Genomic DNA, 20,362 nt, shown 5'->3' on the forward strand with positions numbered 1-20,362 from the left:
ATACACCAGGTGGGGATGAGCAGCATAACCCGGCGTCAACACCGTTGTTATGGTCGACGTCTCTGGTCCATGGGTGACCAGCCTGGATCCACGCTCTGCTAGGTAGTACAGCAGCCCCTGAATGCTCGGTGTACCTGGGAGCCCAAGAGAGTACCAGACCTGTCCGAGATCGCCACCTGCAGCAGGCACACCTGAGGAAGGAAAGGTCGGGTTAATGGGGGTGGGTTCCCGATCACCTAGGGGGGGAAATCTCCCACCCAAAGTGAACGGAAGACCCCGAATACAGCCGAATGCCGAGGTGTCGCGCGCCCTCCTCTACACTCAACTGGTCAAGTGAAGAGAAAGACTGCGACACGCCCCCCCGAAGGGGAAGGAGCCATACGCGGGAGCTGAGACGGAGGAAGGAAAGAGGAAGACGTGTCTGTAACCAGAGGAGTCGCTAGAGAGCCCTCCGATGACTCCTTGGCCGGCTTACGTGCCTTCTTCCTCCCCTCGTATCGCTCCCACTGCTCCCCCTACCACGTTACACACAAATCACAAGTCTCGGTGCGAGAACATTGGTGCCCTCGACACCAAGTACACATGAGCTGATTCGATACAGTTTTGAATATGCCTTTTCCGTGATAGCCTGAAGTCCTGTGAAACCGTTATAAGTGATACTGTGTGTATGTGTAACAAAACAAGTCAGCCGCCAAAGACGTTACAAGTTAGCGTGGCTGGGCAGTTCAAAAAGAGTGCCACGTATCTCTATATCCCTTCGTGATTGGCCCTTGCGTCTAAGCAGCCAGAATAACCAATCAGCTTCTTGCATAATGATGCCATCTGAAAAGGGGCATTTGAAACAGGCCGGACGACCGGTCAGATGAGTTCGTAAGCGGATCCCATATAGCACAGAGTGCCCAGCCAGTGCCCCGCGTTCCCGTCGGTCGCCACACAAAGACTTGCGTCACCATGTAGTGCCAATAACAGTCTAACCTGCCGTCCGTTTGTGCACTAGCATAGATAACGTAATAATTACAGTTAAAGGCCACCTGTGTAGCTAAGAAGAATACACCTGTGTTAAACGTTTCATCGATTATTATTTTTGCATGTCCTACATCGCATGCACGTAAACTTCTCTCTCTCCTGTTTTTCCTTCATATCCCGAACCCACAAATGACCGAGATCAGGTCATATAATTTTGGTGTCAGTCGTGGGGTATTGTGAATAATCGTACGAGGTCCTTTAAGGTCCTGTGGGATCCTGTGGGGTCCTTTAAGGTCCTGTGGGGTTCCTGAGTCCTATAAGGTCTTATAAGGTCTTATGAGGTCTTTTGAGGTCTTGTGAGGTGTCAAACAAACGTTAGTGCTACATCATTTTTGGCGACAAACAGTGATATGAAGTGAAATAAGCATGGAAACGAGAGAAAGTTCGATGGTCGCTGATGACGAAGGAAATGGTGAAACGAACGAACTGGATAAAAACAGTTATGGCTAAAGCAATCGGCAGAAAAGTGGTGAACCGTGCTAAGAACGGGAATAATAAATCGAGTGGCCCTACCATTTCGAAATGCACAGTGCCAACCAGAAAGACAGTGTACAATCACACACCCTACGATTTCGAAATGCATAGTGCTAACCAGAAAGACAGTGTACAATCACACCATATGTACGATTTCGAAATGCACAGTGCTAACCAGAAAGACAGTGTACAATCACACACCCTACGATTTCAAAATGCATAGCGCTAACCAGAAAGACAGTGTACAATCACACCATACGATTTCCAAATGCACAGTGCTAACCAGAAAGACAGTGTACAATCACACACCCTACGATTTCGAAATGCATAGCGCTAACCAGAAAGACAGTGTACAATCACACCATACGATTTCCAAATGCACAGTCCTAACCAGAAAGACAGTGTACAATCACACACAATACGATTTTGAAAAACGCAGTGCTAACCAGACAGACAGAGTGCGATCGTAGAAATCGTTAATAGATTACCACTTTTAGACAGTTTCGAGACCGAATTCGATGACGAACGGGCGAGAGAATAATTCCAATCGGCGGAAGTATTCACAAAATATTGGAAAAATCCGTACGAGACACACGAACAGACAAAGAGTAGTGTGGGAGAATTCAAAATCGACGGTTGCAGCGCCAAATTCAAACGACGGTGGTGGCACCCGAACAACCTTCGTGACTCTTCGTGACCCCCCGAGTAACCGACTCGTGTAGCAGACCAAGTAGAGGAGTAACGAACGAGTTTTGAACGGAGTGATGGCAGTGGACCAGGAGAAGTCCAACCCCATCGGGAAGGATGGAAAGAGACAGCAGGAGGTGGCATAGAGGTAACGCCGGGAAGGTAGTACCCCTGGTTATCCCAAGTGCCGTGGGGACTGCTGTTACGCAGTGCCCGGGAACAAGGGACGCCTTGTTGTGTTGTTGTGAGGGAAGGGGTGCAAGTCCCCAATCTAAGGAGTAGAGGACAACCTGTCTACCCACGAGTCATGCTGGGACAGAGAGAGATCGAACAGAGCCTCTCCCCCATGACCCTGTGGGAAGGGGCAAGTCCACTCCTACTTCTGATCGCGACCTATCGAAGAGTAGAGGGATGGTATTAAAAAGGTGAATAGTGCAGAAATTCCCTTACCAACCTCGACCCGTGAAGGAAGTCACGATACCTGCCTAAGGTATGGATAGGATCAAGCGATGGTAGAATAAGGATTAGCTGATAGACGTCAGATGACAGCCAACAACCAGTGAGAGAATCCAGGCTCGATGTGAAGAAGAAACAAGCAAACTAATAGCATCAGTAGCGGATTGCCGGCACCGCTGCTGGCACTAATAGAGTTGCTGACCTGTGAACAAGTTGCACAGAAAACGGGAGCATCTCAACCGTATGGCAGAGAGGGACAGTTCAGGATAGTGTCTTGTGACGCTATGGGGATGTGATGAGAGGTTACCCTTCACACCCCCGGAGGTGGGAAACCCTGCCCCGCCTAGAGTCGACGTGATTGCTAAAAGTTGTCACTGATAGTAGTATTAGTATTAGTTCAACTGCACAATGAACGAGTTGTGTAGCCTTTAGTAGCGTAATCAGTAGCATGTTGTGTTAGGGAAATGCAGATAGAGAATTTGTAGAAAGTAACTTTAGAAAAAAAAACAAATATGAAAAAAATAAGAGAAAAAAAAGGTTGGTTCTCTTAGGCCGTGTTCTGGTTATAGTTAAAGTATCACGAGCGACAATTCATTCCATTTGTCCCCATTGAAGAACTGTGATTAAGATTTAAAGACAGAAATATTAACGTACGTTCATTAAAGAAATTGTTTGAGTAAAGTAACAAGACGTATATTTGTTGAAGAAATTATTAACGTAAATTCATTAAAGAGTTTGAATAAAGTAGCGAGACTGATATATTTGTTGAAAGAGTAATTTTTGAATTTGATAATGAAGTGAGAACAAATTGTATTTTATACCTGATAAAGAAATGTCCTAAGAATGTTAATTTCTCAACAAGATCGTAGAATCGAGCAACTGTAAGAGTTTGGCATTGTGGGGATTGATCATATCAAAAAAAAAAAAAAAAGGTAAGAGCAATAAGAGTAGCCGACGCTCTTCCCAAGAGTACTGTAAGACATGAGCCACAGAGAGAGAGAGGAACTGCGAGGCATACAGTTAAATGTTTCAGTTACACCTGTGGGTGAGTTGCACAGAAAACAGAGGCAAGTGAGTCAGCTGTTGTATGAACGTGCTTGGTAAGTGCCATGGAAGTGTACATGTGATGAGTGAGTGCCCTGGGAGTATACATGTGTTGGCTGTGTGAGGGAGTTGACTGACAAGTCACTGTTTTCTGAACATGCGCGAGATAAATTCTTAATAAAAGAAAAAAAAAATGAGTAACTTGTTGTGCCACCGTTCCTCCCTCTTCGATAAAGCAAACCATCCACATAATTTGTAAGTGCGTGTAGTTGCCTTGCGTAGCATGCCAGCGCGAGTCATGAATAAATGTGTCAGTCACAAAGTGAACAGAGAATATCATAAAAACATGCTTATGCACTTTTGTTTCATGTCAGATATTGCTGAGAAATTTATGTCTAATAATAATAAAAAAAAATTCTTTTTGTTACAGTTCCAAGCATATGATGAGTGAGTCTATGTGTTTATAACTTGATTATTTTTTATTGCATTATTAATTTGACTGCGTTTCAAGTCGTATTAAACACGTTATTGCAGTGCATCTCATTTTTGTTCATCTCAATTGATGCCAATTATGCTGTGTCCAAAATTTCATATCGTTGTCAATACTGTTTATGCTTTGACAGAAATTTGTGATCTTCCATCGAGGATGTGGGAATATGAGATTATTTTGAAAAAAAAAAAAAAAAAAAAAAAAAAGTCATTTTTTTGTGTGTAATCTTTGAATTTTTATTTTCTATTTTTTCTTGTTTTTGTTGTATTGCAGAAAGAATTCAGTAATTTTTCTTATGCTTTTACCAAATTTCTTATGAGTAACGTTTCATTTTTGACTCATGTTATGTGAATTTTTATTTATGAATTTAGTTTTTTTGAGCTGGAGCTGTGACTATCCATTTTTATTGAATGTGAACCTAAATTTGTTTTTCTGTATGACACATTGTGAGGCGTGGAGATTCATTTGTTGTAACTTGTGTTTGTAACACGCCAAATGGCCCTACCTTAATAGTTTTAAATTTTGCACAAACTGGATGGTACGGCACTCAAAGGCGGTGTGGCACTCAAAGAAGAACAACAATGCGCAAATCATAAGATCAGTGTATGTCTTGCGGGATGCAAGAACTGGGGAGGGAGTGATGAGCTGATTCGATAGTTTTGAATATGCCTTTTCCGTGATAGCCTGAAGTCCTGTGAAACCGTTATAAGTGATACTGTGTGTATGTGTAACAAAACAAGTCAGCCGCCAAATACGTTACAAGTTAGTGTGGCTGGGCAGTTCAAAAAGAGTGCCACGTATCTCTATATCCCTTCGTGATTGGCCCTTGTGTCTAAGCAGCCAGAATAACCAATCAGCTTCTTGCATAATGATGCCATCTGAAAAGGGGCATTTGAAACAGGCCGGACGACCGGTCAGATGAGTTCGTAAGCGGGTCCCATATAGCACAGAGTGCCCAGCCAGTGCCCCGCGTTCCCGTCGGTCGCCACACAAAGACGTGCGTCACCATGTAGTGCTAATAACAGTCTAACCTGCCGTCCGTTTGTGCACTAGCATAGTTAACGTAATAATTACAGTTAAAGGCCACCTGTGTAGCTAAGAAGAATACACCTGTGTTAAACGTTTCATCGATTATTATTTTTGCATGTCCTACATCGCATGCACGTAAACTTCTCTCTCTCCTGTTTTTCCTTCATATCCCGAACCCACAAATGACCGAGATCAGGTCACACATATCAGAAGGGTCTACCTCAAAGAGAGACCTAAAGGCCCCACACCTTCGGCCCTCCACACCAGGGCACAATCTGCGGCTGACGGGGGGGTGTCTCTCCAGCTCGTGGGAATCCATCAATGTCACACGATTCACGAGCAATAATAACAAAAAACACAAAGTACTTACAAGCACTCAGTAAAAGGGAAAGTAATGAAAATAGCTTCATAACAAAGTAAACAAGCACACGACACAGCAGGCAGAGCGGTGAAGAGCACGTCTTGTTCCGATGGCAGCCGAAAGCAAAGTGAAGCTTCATCTCCCAGCCGGGCGGTACACCTGACTACCGGACAAGCAGTTAACTACTGAACCTCCTTGTTCAAAAGCTTACGACCGGTTCCAGCTGCCGCTGATTACAGTCTATATGTTAAAGGACCGAGGGTTTGTATTACGTGTCAGAACAATTAAAATATGACAATTTGTCCAAAATTGCATTTTTCCTAACTATACAAACCTGAGGTCCTTTTACAATAGGAAGGTACTAGCGGCAGCTGGATAGGTCGTAAGCTTTCGAACAAGGGGTTCGGTAGTTAACTGCTTGTCCGACAGGCGCGCGCGCGCGACTGGGAGGTAAACAAATCACTTTTGCTTTTGGCCCAAGCAAAAACTGCAGTGAGGGGTGGCATGAGGTGGGGCTATGTGTAAAAGGACCTCAGGTTTGTATAGTTAGGAAAAATGCAATTTTGGACAAATTGTCATTTGTTCCGACAAGGCATACAACCTTCGGTCCTTTTACAATAGGAATACTCACTTCTTGGTGGGAGGAATCTGAGTCTTTTGTGAACAGACTGGTGTTCGCCCAACCTTGGAAGCCTCCCTGGTCGTAAGAGCGAGGAGGGATCCAAGCCTCTGTCCGATTGATCGGGGTGTGCACCGCAGGATCAATGGTCAGACCTCTGGACCGAGTACTAAGAGAGAGGCAAGCGTATCTCTTCGTACCAGCAATGTAAGAACTTGTTCCTGTACAGGAGCAAATATAAAGTCATGGTTTGACTCTTGTAGGCATCCACTTCCCCCCCTTGTAGAAGGAAGTGGTGGATATTCTGCTCCTATCCCTAGTGAAAGGGATAGGATGGGCTCGGGTCTGTCATATAGCTCACCTGCATCTCGTCCTCATCCAGCGTAGTGACGACCGTGGCCCTCTGCCCACAGGTAGAGGAGGAGGAAAAGACGGGAAGAGGGAGCCAGTCACTCACTCATTCACACATCCATCCACACAGTCACACCAGGACGCGATGCTGTTTCAGCCTCGAGGGTCTGGGTTAGCTACACAACTTGTTGAGCAGCCACCGGGACAAGGTCCCAAGGAAAGGTATCCAAGGACCTGTGGGCAATATCCCGAAGGTAGAAGGACGTAAAGGTAGTCTGGTTAGACCAGACCCCTGCCTTCAGGACCTGCGCCACGGAGAAGTTCTTACGAAACGCCAACGAGGGGCCAATACTTCTGACTTCGTGAGCTCTCGGACGGGACGTACGGATGTCGTCACTACCATCAGCTTCATACGCCCTCCTGATGACCTCACGCAGCCAGAATGAAAGAGTGTTCTTGGATACTTCTTTCTTGGTGACCCCGGTGCTAACGAAGAGGCGTCGACACTCAGGCCTGAGGTGTCGAGTTCTCTTCAGATAGCGCCGTAGCGCCCTCACAGGACAAAGCAGCATCTCATCCGCATCATTATCGGTGAAGTCCAATAGGGAGGGAATCGTGAATGACTCGAACCTGTCGTCAGGGATCGACGGTTTTTCTGAGTCCTTCGCAACGAAGTCGGGACGAAATCGAGCGTCACGGATCCCCATCCCCTGGAGTGGTCGTTACATCATAGGAAAGACCATGAAGTTCCCCTACTCTCTTCGCCGATGCCAGGGCCAGCAAGAAGAGGGTCTTGAGGGTCAGATCCCTGTCTGACGACTCTCGGAGTGGCTCGAACGGCGTTCGAGTCAGACTCCTAAGTACGAGAGTCACATCCCACGCAGGGGGCCTGAGTTCCCTGGGTGGGCAAGACCTTTCGAAGCTCCTCATAAGCAAGGAGATCTCGAACGAGTTCGAGATGTCCAATCCCCTCAGTTCAGGACGAGCGCCAAGGCGGCTCTGTATCCTTTGACTGTGGGGACTGAGAGGAGCTTCTCTCGGCGAAGAAAAACGAGGAAATCCGCTACCTGCTGAAGAGTGGCTCTGAGAGGAGATAGACCCCCCGTCTACCCGACACCAACCACAGAAGACGGCCCACTTCCCCTGGTACACAGCTGCAGAGGACTGACGGACGTTTCCAGCCATCTCTGTTGCTGCGCTACGAGAAAAGCCTCTCGTTCGCAAGAGATGGTGGATAACAGCCAGCCGTGAAGACGTAGGGACTGGACTGCTCGGTGGTACCGCTCGACGTGTGGCTGGGCGAGAAGGTTGTGCCAAGGGGGAATCTCTCTCGGTTCTCCTGCGAGAAGAGCCAGCAGGTCCGGATACCAAATGGCCTGTGGCCATTTGGGAGCCACCAGGATCATCCTGAGATTCGGGGTGACCAGTGCTCGACTGATCACCTTGCGAATCAGGCTGAACGGGGGAAAGGCATAGACGAAGAGGTTGTCCCACGGGTGTTGAAGAGCGTCCTCTGCAGCTGCCCATGGGTCCGGCACGGCCGAGAAGAACACCTGGAGCTTCCTGTTGTGCCGGGTGGCGAACAGATCCACGACTCGTCGCCCCCACAGGTCGAAGAGCCTTTCCGCCACGTCCTGGTGTAGAGACCATTCGGTCCCTATCACCTGATCCCGACGGCTCATGAGCGTGTCTGCTACTACGTTCCTCTCCCTGGAATGTAGCGTGCCGACAGCTCTATTGAGTGTGCCTCGGCCCACTCGTGCACCTGCCGAGTCAACTGGTACAACGGGAGAGACACTAGGCCCCCCTGTTTGTTGACGTAGGCCACCACCGTGGTGTTGTCGCACATCAACACCACTGAGTGTCCCATCAAGCGGTCCTGGAACTCTTGGAGAGCGAGGAACGCTGCCTTGAGTTCCAGTACATTGATGTGAAGGTGCTTGTCGTTCTCGTCCCACACTCCTGAAGTCAGCAACTCCTCCAGGTGTGCGCCCCATCCCTCGGTCGATGCGTCTGAGAACAGCTGCATGTCCGGGGGGGGAGTGCGCAGAGGCACTCCTCTTAAGAGGTTCCTGTCGTCCAGCCACCAGGCTAGGTCCTGCCTCACCTCCTGTGTCAGTGACACTGGAAAGCTTGGGGGATCCGTCGCCTGTGACCAACTCTCCTTTAGTCTCCACTGAAGAGACCGCAGGTGAAGACGCCCGTGAGGGACTAACTTCGAGTGACGACAGGTGTCCGATCACGACTTGCCATCGCTGAGCTACCTGTTCCTGCCGAGACAGGAACTGGTTGCTGCCTCCCTGAATCTGCTGATCCGCGAGTCTGCGGGGAAGACTCGCCCTGCTACCGTGTCGATCAGCATACCCAGGTACTTCATCCTCTGCTTGGGTGCTCGAGATCGGACTTTTCGAAGTTCACAACGATCCCCAGATCGCGACAGAACTCGAGCAGTCGATCCCTGTCCTGTAGCAACTGCGAGCGGGAGCTCGCCAGGACTAACCAATCGTCGAGATACCTCATCAGACGTATCCCGTGCGAATGGGCCCAAGCAGACACCAGAGTGAACACTCGCGTGAACACCTGGGGGGCGGTTGAGAGACCGAAGCAAAGTGCCCTGAACTGGTACACCGTCCCGTCGAGGATGAAGCGGAGGTACTTTCTGGAGGACTGATGAATGGGTATTTGGAAATACGCATCCTTCAAGTCCACTGAAAGCATGAAATCGTTCTCCCTGTATGGAGTCGAGCACTGAGCGTGCCGTCTCCATCGTGAACCGGGTCTGGCGAACAAAACCGGTTCAGGGGGGGGGAGAAGAGATCTATCACCGGGCGCCAGCCTCCCGTAGACTTTTCCACCAGGAAGAGTCGACTGTAAAAGCCCGGTGACTGATCCGTGACGATTTCTACAGCTCTCTTGCTCAGCATGGTCTTGATCTCCTGTCTCAATGCTACGTCCTTCGATGACCCTGGAACGTACGACTACTGTTGGACCGGGTTGGAGGTGAGGGGTGGCCGAGATTCGAAGGGTAATAGATATCCCTCCCGAAAGGACATCTACATCCGGTCTCGGCACCGTAGCGCTGCCAAGTTGCCCAATGGCTGGCCAGGCACCCCCCCACTTCCGGCAGCAGGTGAGGGGGAACGCCGTCCCTAGCGTTTCCCCCCTTTCTTCGACTTCTTCCCAGAGCCTCCACGGGAGGAGGGGGCTGGGAGGTGGGCTGGTTACGGCTCCCCTTGGTAGAAGTCGAAGAAGACAGAGTCTTTCCCCAGGGCTTCGACGCAGCTACCGTCTTAGCCACCGAGGAAGCGCTAGCCGAGCTCTTAGACTTGGCCGCAGTCCGAGGCTGCCCAGAAGCCTTCGAGACTGCCTGGTGAACCAGACGGTCACTGTCGTCAGTGCGCCGTCTGTCCACCGCAGCGTCCACCATCTCTCCTGGGAAGAGAGACGTGGAACTCCGTAAAGGTCCGTTGCGAAGTCCCAACGCCGCTTCACGCCCGGCCGCCCTGGAAACCCGAGTAAGGACAGCGTCCCTTCGTCGGAGAACCAGGTTGGCCCACAGGTTCACCGTCTGGTGGGCAAGGAAGGAGATGGCTCTTCCTCCAGACTGGCAAAGTCTCCTGAAGGCCGAGTCATCTTCGGGAGAAATTCCCCCGGAGTTGGCTGCGACCTTAGATACTGTGAGGGACCACAGATCTAGCCAGGAGACGGCCTGGAAAGCTGCCATGGCGGTAGATTCCAGGCCGAGTGCCTCTTGCTGCGAGAACCACAGGTTCTCGGACAGGAGCTGCTGCAGAGACACACCCGGAGTCAGCCTGGCTAACTCCGGGTTCACCTGTTTGGGCCGGCATCGGGTCTTCGGATGGCACGTAAAAATGACAATTTGTCAAAAATTGCATTTTCCTAACTTATCCAACCTGAGGTCCTTTTACAATAGGAAGGTACTAGCGGCAGCTGGGATAGGTCGTAAGCTTTCGCAAACAAGGGGTTCGGTAGTTAACTGCTTGTCCGACAGGCGCGCGCGCGCGACTGGGAGGTAAACAAATCACTTTTGCTTTTGGCCCAAGCAAAAACTGCAGAGTGAGGGGGTGGGTTGGCATGAGGTGGGGCTATGTGTAAAAGGACCTCAGGTTTGTATAGTTAGGAAAAATGCAATTTTAGACAAATTGTCATTTGTTCCGACACGGCATACAAACCTTCGGTCCTTTTACAATAGGAAGACTCACTTCTTGGTGGGAGGAATCTGAGTCTTTTGTGAACAGACTGGTGTTCGCCCAACCTTGGAAGCCTCCCTGGTCGTAAGAGCGAGGGAGGGATCCAAGCCTCTGTCCGATTGATCGGGGTGTGCACCGCAGGATCAATGGTCAGACCTCTGGACCGAGTACTAAGAGAGAGGCATGCGTATCTCTTCGTACCAGCAATGTAAGAACTTGTTCCTGTACAGGAGCAAATATAAAGTCATGGGTTTGACTCTTGTAGGCATCCACTTCCCCCCCTTGTAGAAGGAAGGGTTGGTGGATATTCTGCTCCTATCCCTAGTGAAAGGGATAGGATGGGGCTCTGTCATATAGCTCACCTGCATCTCGTCCTCATCCAGCGTAGTGACGACCGTGGCCCTCTGCCCACAGGTAGAGGAGGAGGAAAGATGGGAAGAGAGAGCCAGTCACTCACTCACTCACACATCCATCCACACAGTCACACCAGGACTCGATGCTGTTCAGCCTGCGAGGGTCTGGGTTAGCTACACAACTTGTTGAGCAGCCACCACGGGTCCCAAGGAAAAGGTATCCAAGGACCTGTGGGCAATATCCCGAAGGTAGAAGGACGTAAAGGTAGTCTGGTTAGACCAGACCCCTGCCTTCAGGACCTGCGCCACGGAGAAGTTCTTACGAAACGCCAACGAGGGGCCAATACTTCTGACTTCGTGAGCTCTCGGACGGGACGTACGGATGTCGTCACTACCATCAGCTTCATACGCCCTCCTGATGACCTCACGCAGCCAGAATGAAAGAGTGTTCTTGGATACTTCTTTCTTGGTGACCCCGGTGCTAACGAAGAGGCGTCGACACTCAGGCCTGAGGTGTCGAGTTCTCTTCAGATAGCGCCGTAGCGCCCTCACAGGACAAAGCAGCATCTCATCCGCATCATTATCGGTGAAGTCCATTAGGGAGGGAATCGTGAATGACTCGAACCTGTCGTCAGGGATCGACGGTTTCTGAGTCTTCGCAACGAAGTTCGGGACGAAATCGAGCGTCACGGATCCCCATCCCCTGGAGTGTCGTACATCATAGGAAAGACCATGAAGTTCCCCTACTCTCTTCGCCGATGCCAGGGCCAGCAAGAAGAGGGTCTTGAGGGTCAGATCCCTGTCTGACGACTCTCGGAGTGGCTCGAACGGCGTTCGAGTCAGACTCCTAAGTACGAGAGTCACATCCCACGCAGGGGGCATGAGTTCCCTGGGTGGGCAAGACCTTTCGAAGCTCCTCATAAGCAAGGAGATCTCGAACGAGTTCGAGATGTCCAATCCCCTCAGTTTTCAGGACGAGCGCCAAGGCGGCTCTGTATCCTTTGACTGTGGGGACTGAGAGGAGCTTCTCTCGGCGAAGAAAAACGAGGAAATCCGCTACCTGCTGAAGAGTGGCTCTGAGAGGAGATAGACCCCGTCTACGACACCAACCACAGAAGACGGCCCACTTCCCCTGGTTACACAGCTGCAGAGGACTGACGGACGATTTCCAGCCACTCGTTGCTGCGCTACGAGAAAAGCCTCTCGTTCGCAAGAGATGGTGGATAACAGCCAGCCGTGAAGACGTAGAGACTGGACTGCTCGGTGGTACCGAACGGCTCGACGTGTGGCTGGGCGAGAAGGTTGTGCCAAGGGGGAATCTCTCTCGGTTCTCCTGCGAGAAGAGCCAGCAGGTCCGGATACCAAATGGCCTGTGGCCATTTGGGAGCCACCAGGATCATCCTGAGATTCGGGGTGACCAGTGCTCGACTGATCACCTTGCGAATCAGGCTGAACGGGGGAAAGGCATAGGCGAAGAGGTTGTCCCACGGGTGTTGAAGAGCGTCCTCTGCAGCTGCCCAATGGGTTTCCGGCACGGCCGAGAAGAACACCTGGAGGTTCCTGTTGTGCCGGGTGGCGAACAGATCCACGACTGGTCGCCCCCACAGGTCGAAGAGCCTTTCCGCCACGTCCTGGTGTAGAGACCATTCGGTTCCTTATCACCTGATCCCGACGGCTGAGCGTGTCTGCTACTACATTCCTCTTCCTGGAATGTAGCGTGCCGACAGCTCTATTGAGTGTGCCTCGGCCCACTCGTGCACCTGCCGAGTCAACTGGTACAACGGGAGAGACACTAGTCCCCCTGTTTTTGTTGACGTAAGCCACCACCGTGGTGTTGTCGCACATCAACACCACTGAGTGTCCCATCAAGCGGTCCTGAAACTCTTGGAGAGCGAGGAACGCTGCCTTGAGTTCCAGTACATTGATGTGAAGGTGCTTGTCGTTCTCGTCCCACACTCCTGAAGTCAGCAACTCCTCCAGGTGTGCGCCCCATCCCTCGGTCGATGCGTCTGAGAACAGCTGCATGTCCTGGGGGGGGAGTTGCGGCAGGGGCACTCCTCTTAAGAGGTTCCTGTCGTCCAGCCACCAGGCTAGGTCCTGCCTCACTCCTGTGTCAGTGACATGGAAAGCTTGGGGGATCCGTCGCCTGTGACCAACTCTCCTTTAGTCTCCACTGAAGAGACCGCAGGTGAAGACGCCCGTGAGGGACTAACTTCTCGAGTGACGACAGGTGTCCGATCACGACTTGCCATCGCTGAGCTGCCTGTTCCTGCGAGACAGGAACTGGTTGGCTGCCTCCCTGAATCTGCTGATCCGCGAGTCTGCGGGGAAGACTCGCCCTGCTACCGTCGATCAGCATACCCAGGTACTTCATCCTCTGCTTGGGCTCGAGATCGGACTTTTCGAAGTTCACAACGATCCCCAGATCGCGACAGAACTCGAGCAGTCGATCCCTGTCCTGTAGCAACTGCGAGCGGGAGCTCGCCAGGACTAACCAATCGTCGAGATAACCTCATCAGACGTATCCCGTGCGAATGGGCCCAAGCAGACACCAGAGTGAACACTCGCGTGAACACCTGTGGGGCGGTTGAGAGACCGAAGCAAAGTGCCCTGAACTGGTACACCGTCCCGTCGAGGATGAAGCGGAGGTACTTTCTGGAGGACTGATGAATGGGTATTTGGAAATACGCATCCTTCAAGTCCACTGAAAGCATGAAATCGTTCTCCCACTGATGGAAAGTCGAGCACTGAGCGTGCCGTCTCCATCGTGAACCGGGTCTGGCGAACAAACCGGTTCAGGGGAGAGAGATCTATCACCGGGCGCCAGCCTCCCGTAGACTTTTCCACCAGGAAGAGTCGACTGTAAAAGCCCGGTGACTGATCCGTGACGATTTCTACAGCTCTCTTGCTCAGCATGGTCTTGATCTCCTGTCTCAGTGCTACGTCCTTCGATGACCCTGGAACGTACGACTGCCTGTTGGACCGGGTTGGAGGTGAGGGGTGGCCGAGATTCGAAGGGTAATAGATATCCCTCCCGAAGGACGATTCTACAATCCCAGGTTCTCGGTGACCCGTAGCGCTGCCAAGTTGCCCAATGGCTGGCCAGGCACCCCCCCACTTCCGGCAGCAGGTGAGGGGGAACGCCGTCCCTAGCGTTTACCCCCTTTCTTCGACTTCTTCCCAGAGCCTCCACGGGAGGAGGAGGGCTGGGAGGAGGGCTGGTTACGGCCCCCCTTGCCAGAAGTCGAAGAAGACAGAGTCATTCCCCGGGGCTTCGACGCAGCTACCGTCTTAGCCACCGAGGAAGCGCTAGCCGAGCTCTTAGACTTGGCCGCAGTCCGAGGCTGCCCAGAAGCCTTCGAGACCGCCTGGTGAACCAGCCGGTCACTGTCGTCAGTGCGCCGTCTGTCCACCGCAGCGTCCACCATCTCTCCTGGGAAGAGAGACGTGGAACTCCGTAAAGGTCCGTTGCGAAGTCCCAACGCCGCTTCACGCCCAGCCGCCCTGGAAACCCGAGTAAGGACAGCGTCCCTTCGTCGGGAGAACCAGGTTGGCCCACAGGTTCACCGTCTGGTGGGCAAGGAAGGAGATGGCTCTTCCCCCAGACTGGCAAAGTCTCCTGAAGGCCGAGTCATCTTCGGGAGAAATTCCCCCGGAGTTGGCTGCGACCTTAGATACTGTGAGGGACCACAGATCTAGCCAGGAGACGCCTGGAAAGCTGCCATGGCGGTAGATTCCAGGTCCGAGGTGCCTTTCTTGCTGCGAGAACCATAGGTTCTCGGACAGGAGCTGCTGCAGAGACACACCCGGAGTTAGCCTGGCTAACTCCGGGTTCACCTGTTTGGGCGGCATCGGGTCTTCAGATGGCACGTAAAAACGCCGCTGTCGCAGCAGAGGAGGTGGAAGCAGCTTGCTCGACCTGCCAGACTTGAGCGAACCGTCTTGTCCGGAGACAAGCGATTCAACCTGGTCCAGCACTGAGTCCGCAAGCTCAGAACGCGGCAAACCCACCGTCGGTCTGGGTTCCCTCTTCGGGCCCCAGAACGACTCGAGCCGGGACGTGGGCTCGGATGGTAGGGAGCGGCGATCCTTCCGCGAGGTCGTTGTGCTGACGAATCAGCGCAATAACCTCGGCAAAGTTCCTCTGGATCTCAGGAGTGACTGCGTCCTGCGGAGTCTGACCGTCCAGTCCCTCAAACAGGAGCACCTCCCGAGACCCTCCTCCCTCTAAGGAAGAGGAGCAGCGACAGACCCCTCTCGGTCTCCTCCAACCACCTGTGCGTACGACCTGGCTGGTCCGAGAACCGAGCATGGTACGTACGACGACGTGGTGGGATCCTGAAGGGCGCACCCCTCACGATCACTCCTCAATACCTCGCCCCCCCTCCCGGTGTAACCCCGAGGAGGTTGAAAGGTATGGGAGAGGAAGACCTGACGCTCCCTCCTCGCTCGCTGGCAGAACCATCGGGCTTGGAAGACTGCAGGCGATCGCCAACCCGCGGTGGCGATCGAGCTGCAGACCTAGTCGAGCCGTCTCGCTGTGGAGAACGGCTGGACCGAGAACAGCGCAGCCCGGTCGGTCCTGTGTGTCCAGAGGAGCTGGTGCTGGTCGCCGTACCCGATCGCTCTCTGTGAGAGTGACGGTTCAGGCGACGGCGAGCTCCACTGTCACGGTGAGATCGGTGCGTATCCTCACGGTGCGTCAGTTCGCTGGTACCCCCAGCCGTGGCTGGTGCCGGCGAACGGGGGGGACCCTCTTCCCAGGCCTCAGCCCGTGGCCGGTCATGGACCGTCACGTCCGCCCGGGTAGACCAGCTGCTCGCCGCGAGAGCGAGAGCTGGTCTGGTGAGAGTCGCGTGAGCGGCTGTCACCAGTCTTCCGCTCCGTGCCGTGAACCTGACGCTGAGCGGACTCAGATGGTCTGGTTCCTGGCTGCACGGTCGCTGGTAGGCGACCGTACACTCGGTACCTCTCGCGAACAACGACGCGGCCGAGACGGACCCTGTGCTGTGGCCGAACCACTGACAGCAGGTGAGGAAGTGCCGGTGTTAGCCGGCACTCCTCTGGTCCCCGTAGTCTTCTTCCTTGCGGAAGAAGAGACGGGTCCTGCCCCCGAAGGAGCAGGGTGACCAGCGGAAAAACCCCCCGAAAAAGAACCCCCCAGTCTCACCAGAGGCGAGACGGGCCCTTAGAAGTTCCCGAAGGAGACTTCTTAGGGGGGGGGGGAGGAGGGCGACCCTTCTTCTTCTTCGGCGGGGGAGCCTTAGAAGAAGAAGGGGAAGAGGCGGCAGACGACGACGACGACGAGAAGACGATGAAACGACGACGACACCTTCCTCCTCTTCTTCTTCTTCTTCGTCAACCTTCTCAGGACCGACGTCAGATCTGTCATCCAGGACGGAGCCGGGTCTGCTGTTGCCGAAGCAACAGGGCCCGGGTACGCACCTGTCCGAACAGATCAGCATCGGGAGCAGCGGCGCCAGGAACAGGAACAACATCAGCAGGTGCAGGCATCACAGGAACGGCAGACGAGACAGCAGGAGCAGTACAGGAACGGCAGCAGTGGTCACGGCTGCATGGGTGACCGCCACGGCGCCAGCGAGATGGAAGAGCAGCCCCTGGACACTCGGCACGCTCCCGCAACCCCAACGATGCCCCACCACCTGTCCGAGGTCATCCTTCGCGGCAACCGCACCTGAGGAGGCAAAAAGTCGGGTGATTAGGGGGATCCCCCCCCCCCCTCTACCCGCTCGCAATTGCGAAAGACAACGGATAGAGGACCCAGAGTACAACTGGACGTCAGGGTATCTAGCGCCCTCCTCCACACTCGACAAGTCAGGAGAAGAGAAGGACCTAGACACCCCCCCCGAAGGGGAAGGCGCGAGACATGGAGTTGAGCGGGCGGCAGGAAAGAAGACGAAGTGTCCGTCACCAAAGGAGTCGCGGGAGAGCTTTCCGACGACTCCTTTGCAGGCCTTCGCTTCTTCCTGCCCTCATACAAAGTCCACTGCGCCTCCGACCAATCATTACAAACATCACAAGGCTCGGCTCGGGTGCATTCGCGCCCCCGACACCGAGCACACAAAATATAGGGTCTATCTCCGGGAAAGAGCGGAACTTCCCGCATTTACGCCCTTCGGTACCGGGCCATAGTCTCCGTGGGGTAGCGAGGCGAGGAGATTCCATCATTAAGAAATTTAGTTGAATTAATATGAAAAGAGAGAATGATTGTACTTACAATGAACTCTTTCATACACAACACAATACTTAAGAAAGCAAACGACGAGAAGCGGGAGCATAGAGCGTCGAACACACACGTCCAACTCGCTGTGAGGCCGAAAGCAAAAGTGATTTGTTTACCTCCCAGTCTCGCGCTGCGCGCGGCCTGTCGGTACAAGCAGTTAACTACCGAACCCCTTGTTCGAAAGCTTACGACCTATCCAGCTGCCGCTAGTACCTTCCTATTGTAAAAGGACCGAAGGTTTGTATGCCGTGTCGGAACAAACGCCGCTGTCGCAGCAGAGGAGGTGGAAGCAGCTTGCTCGACCTGCCAGACTTGAGCGAACCGTCTTGTCCGGAGACAAGCGATTCAACCTGGTCCAGCATGAGTCCGCAAGCTCAGAACGCGGCAAACCCACCGTCGGTCTGGGTTCCCTCTTCGGGTCCCAGAACGCTCGAGCCGGGACGTGGGCTCGGATGGTGGGAGCGGCGATCCTTCCCCGAGGTCGTTGTGCTGACGAATCAGCGCAATAACCTCGGCAAAGTTCCTCTGGATCTCAGGGATGACTGCGTCCTGCGGAGTCGGACCGTCCAGTCCCCTCAAAACAGGAGCATCTCCCGAGACCCTCCTCCCTCAAGGGGAGGAACAGCGACAGACCCCTCTCGTCTCCTCCAACCACCTGTGCGTACGACCTGGCTGGCCCGAGAACCGTGCCTGCTTAACGTACGACGACGTGGTGGGATCCTGAGGGGCGCACCCCTCACGATCATCCTCAATACCTCGCCCCTCCCGGTGTAACCCGAGGAGGTTGAAGGTATGGGAGAGGCAGACCTGACGCTCCCTCCTCGCTCGCTGGCAGAACCAGCGGGCTTGGAAGACTGCAGGCGATCGCCAACCCGCGGTGGCGATCGAGCTGCAGACCTAGTCGAGCCGTCTCGCTGTGGAGAACGGCTGGACCGAGAACAGCGGCCCCGGTCTCGTGTGTCAGAGGAGCTGGTGCTGGTCGCCGTACCCGATCGCTCTCTGTGAGAGTGACGGTCAGGCGACCGGCGAGCTCCACTGTCACGGTGTGAGATCGGTGCGTATCCTCACGGTGCGTCAGTTCGCTGGTACCAGCCGTGGCTGGTGCCGGCGAACGTGGGGACCTCTTCCCAGCCTCAGCCCGTGGCCGGTCATGGACCGTCACGTCCGCCCGGGTAGCCAGCTGCTCGCCGCGAGAGCGAGAGCTGGTCTGGTGAGAGTCGCGTGAGCGGCTGTCACCAGTCTTCCGCTCCGTGCCGTGAACCTGACGCTGAGCGGACTCAGAGGTCTGGTTCCTGGCTGCACGGTCGCTGGTAGGCGACCGTACACTCGGTACCTCTCGCGAACGAGCGGCCGAGACGGACCCTGCTGCTGTGGCCGAACCACTGACAGCAGGTGAGGAAGTGCCGGTGTTAGCCGGCACTCCTCTGGCCCTCCCCGTAGTCTTCTTCCTTGCGGAAGAAGAGACGGGTCCTGCCCCGAAGGAGCAGGGTGACCAGCGGAAGAACCCCCCGTCTCACCAGAGCGAGACGGGCCCTTAGAAGTTCCCGAAGGAGACTTCTTAGGGGGGGGGGGGAGGCGACCTTCTTCTTCTTCGGCGGGGGAGCCTTAGAAGAAGAAGGGGAAGAGGCGGCAGACGACGACGACGACGAAGAAGACGATGAAGACGACGACGACACCTTCCTCCTCTTCTTCTTCTTCTTCGTCAACCTCCTCAGGACCGACGTCAGATCTGTCATCCAGAGCGGAGCCGGGGCTGCTGTTGCCGAAGCAACAGGGCCCGGACGCACCTGTCCGAAACAGATCAGCATCGGGAGCAGCGGCGCCAGGAACAGGAACAACATCAGCAGGTGCAGGCATCACAGGAACGGCAGAAGAGACAGCAGGAGCAGGTACAGGAACGGGCAGCAGTGGTCAACGTCACGTCCGTGGACAGCAGATGGGCAGTACGGCAGGTACGGCAGACTGTGTAAGCGGTCCAGATGGGCGGACCAGCGGCACAGACATCCTAGGTACCGGTGGGAGGTCCAGGGGCGAGCTCTTCGGCACACGAAGTGCCGGTCGCGGCAGCACGGCAAACCCAGGTGGCGGCATCACACTCCCCCGAGGTACGGCGACTGGCCCCTGCACCGATGTAGTGGGTGTCACAGAGACCGCGTGCGGGGTGTACACCAGGTGAGGAGGTGAAGCGTAGCCGGGTGTGTAAGGGTCGTGGTGGTGGTCGTGACCGTAGCATGGGTGACCGCCACGGAGCCCAGCGAGATGGTAGAAGCAGCCCCTGGACACTCGGCACGCCCTGCAGCCCCAACGATGCCCACACCTGTCCGAGGTCATCCTTCGCGGCAACCGCACCTGAGGAGGCAAAAGTCGGGTGATTAGGGGGATCCTCTACCCGTTCGCGCGAAGACGAACGGTATAGAGGACCCAGAGTACAACTCGACGTCAGGGTATCTAGCGCCCTCCTCCACACTCGACAAGTCAGGAGAGGAGAAGGACCTAGAAACCCCCCCCCGAAGGGGAAGGCGCGATACGTGGAAGTTGAGCGGGCGGCAGGAAAGAAGACGAAGTGTCCGTCACCAAAGGAGTCGCGGGGAGAGCTTTCCGACGACTCCTTTGCAGGCCTTCGCTTCTTCCTGCCCTCATACAAAGTCCACTGCGCCTTATTCCGACCAATTATGCAAACATCACATGGCTCGGCTCGGGTGCATTCGCGCCCCCGACACCGAGCACACAAAATATGAGGGTCCTATCTCCGGGAAAGAGCGGAACTTCCCGCATTTACGCCCTTCGGTACCCGGGCATTAGTCTCCGTGGGGTAGCGAGGCGAGGAGATTCCATCATTAATCAAAAACACTTCAAATATATGAAAAGAGAGAAATGATTGTACTTACAATGAATTCTTTCATACACAAACACAACCATATACTCAAGAAAGCAAACGACGAGAAGCGGGGCAGAGAGCGTCGAACACACACGTCCACAATCGCTGTGAGCCGAAAGCAAAAAGGAAGTTTGTTTAC

General features: G+C 53.9%; 1 protein-coding gene and 1 long non-coding RNA gene across 3 annotated transcripts in view; both read right to left on the reverse strand.

Moving 5' to 3' along the window:
- Positions 1 to 20,362, reverse strand: part of LOC135214141 (uncharacterized) — a 556,803-nt gene that overhangs the window by 206,129 nt on the left and 330,312 nt on the right. The gene's annotated exons all lie outside the window — the stretch shown is intronic.
- LOC135214495 (heparan sulfate 2-O-sulfotransferase 1-like) overlaps positions 1 to 20,362 on the reverse strand; it is a 127,329-nt gene that overhangs the window by 41,751 nt on the left and 65,216 nt on the right. The window lies entirely within an intron of this gene.

The sequence above is a fragment of the Macrobrachium nipponense genome, chromosome 45 (assembly GCF_015104395.2).
Source record: "Macrobrachium nipponense isolate FS-2020 chromosome 45, ASM1510439v2, whole genome shotgun sequence".
In the NCBI taxonomy this organism is placed as follows: domain Eukaryota; kingdom Metazoa; phylum Arthropoda; class Malacostraca; order Decapoda; family Palaemonidae; genus Macrobrachium; species Macrobrachium nipponense.